Source organism: Elephantulus edwardii, unplaced genomic scaffold (genome assembly GCF_000299155.1).
Source record: "Elephantulus edwardii isolate Elephantulus edwardi_28Jun2011 unplaced genomic scaffold, EleEdw1.0 scaffold00161, whole genome shotgun sequence".
NCBI classification, from domain to species: Eukaryota; Metazoa; Chordata; class Mammalia; order Macroscelidea; family Macroscelididae; genus Elephantulus; species Elephantulus edwardii.
The window spans coordinates 2,903,038-2,905,400 of NW_006399911.1; positions in this window are offsets into that span (position 1 = coordinate 2,903,038).

Here is a 2,363-nt window from a genome sequence, read left to right on the forward strand (position 1 = left end):
TAGGAATGGGAGTGTCAGAGACAGTGCGATTGGCACAGGACAGAGCGGAGTTTAGGGCTGTTGTACATAGGGTCGCTATGAGTCGCAATTGACTCGACTGCACATAACAACAACAACAACAACATCATTAGTATTACATGCAAGCAAGATTCTGCTAATGACTGTCCAAAAACAAAACTGGAAGAGAACTGCCAGAAGTGCAGGCTGGGTTGAGAACGGATTGTGGTACTAGGGATATTGTAGCTAATGTTAGCTAGGTCTTGGCTGAAAGCAGGGAATACCAGAGGAACATCTATCTGTATTTTGTTGATTATGCAAAGGCATTTGACTGTGTGGACCACAACAAATTGTGACTAACTCTGAGAAAAATGGGAATCCCAGAACATTAGATTGTGCTAATGCAAAACCTATGCTTGGACAAGGAGTAAGTAGTCAGAACAGAGCAAGGGAACACTGCATGGTTCAAAACTGGGAAGGGTGCACACAAGGGATGTGTCCTCTCTCCATACCTTTTCAATCTATATGCAAACAGATTATCTCTGAGGCTGGGCTCTATGAGAAGAAATGTGGCATTAGGATTGGAGCAAGACTCATCAACAATCTGTGTCATGCAGATGACACAACTCTGCTTGCTGAAACTGAGGAAGGCTTGAAGTGCTTGCTGCAGAAGGTCAAGGGCTTCAGCCTTCAATATTGATTGCAACTCAACATCAATAAAATAAAGATTCTCACCACTGGGCGATTGGCAGCAGTCATGATAGATGGTGAAGAGATTGAGATTGCTTGCAGCTTTAATTTGCTTGGCTCTACAATCAACATTCTTGGCACCAGCAACCAGGAAATTAAAAGACATATTGTAGTGGGAAGGTCTGCTGTCAGAGGCCTCTCCAAAGAACTGAAGATCAACAATGTCAGTCTGGAGACTAAGGTGTGCCTGATACAGGCCATGGTCCTTGCAATCACTTGTCATGTGCCAGAGAACGAGACAATGACTAGGGATGATGGAAGGAAAATTTATGCCTTTGAGCTGTGGTGTTGGAGAAGAGTATTGAGTATATCATGGACTGCTAAGAAAACAAACAGGTTTGTTCTGGGGAGGGTGAAACCAGGATGCTCTTTGGAGACAAGGAGTCTAAAGCTTCTTCTGACATACTCTGGACACGCTGCAAGGAGGGAATCAATCCTTGGAGAAGGACATCATGCTTGGGAAGGTGGAGAGACAGCGCAGGAGAGGAAGACCCCCGATGAGATGGATTGATTTGGTGCCTGGGGTAATAGGGGTAGGTGTATCAGAGACAGTGAGATTGTCACAGTACAGAGCAGGGTTTAGGGCTGTTGTACATAGGATCACTATGAGTCTCAGGCAACTCGACGGCACATAATAACAACAACAACAATGATGATGAGACCAGATATTTAAAGTCATGAGTGCTGTGTATTTTAATGGCTGTCCAAGAGTGAATTTAAGGTTTTCTTTGGTTGAGATTATCACTACAGTTAGGGCTCTGAGGCACAGGGTCCACCCACAGATGGAAGAATCTGTTTTGATAGGTAGACCATGACACTGGTTTTTGGTTGGCATTTTTTTGTGGTTTTGTTTTTGTTTTTGTTTTTTTTTAAATTATCTTGGTGTTGTTCTAGAAAACCTAGTGCGTTTTTGTTTTCATTGCTGAGGATAGTGAGTGTAGTCAGTGATAGAACAGGAGGGATGGTAATTATTTGCCTTAGTAGGGAAAAGGCTATTAAGGATGTAGGGTGATTGTAGGGGGTCAAAAGATTTCCTTTTGATTTAGTGTATAGTTGGGCAGTAAGAGTGTGATTGGGGCTCCAAAGACAGAGTTAACTGGCTAGGTTAAGGAAAGAAGGGAATCCTACTTTTTTGGTAAAAAGGGAATGTATGCAAAAAGTGACCTTAGGTTATTTGTCATGTTTTTGGAGTAAGGAGAAAGCCTAGGTAAGTTACTGAGTGTTGGACTAGGTGTACTTTTGGATGACATATGTAGTACCCTTGAAAGTCCAGGAAATTTAAACAAGTATTGATATGCAGAAAGATTGTGAGGGACTGCAAAGAAGAGGATCCTCTACACATGTTGTGTAATTGGACTAGGGTGTATATTTACACTTTGAAGCCTGTGGCTACAGCTTAACCAAACAAACGGATGCTGTTTGTGAAATCTTGGGGGTGCACTTTCCAGTTAGTGAGACTAATTGGACAGGCGGTCTGTCCAGTTCAAGATTCAAAGATATCTTGCAAGGCAGGATGGACTGGGATTGTAAAAATGATGTCTTTCAGGTCTGTTGTTATGTGCCGTCGAGTTGTTTGCGACTCATAGCGACCCTATGTACCATAGCCCTAAACGCTG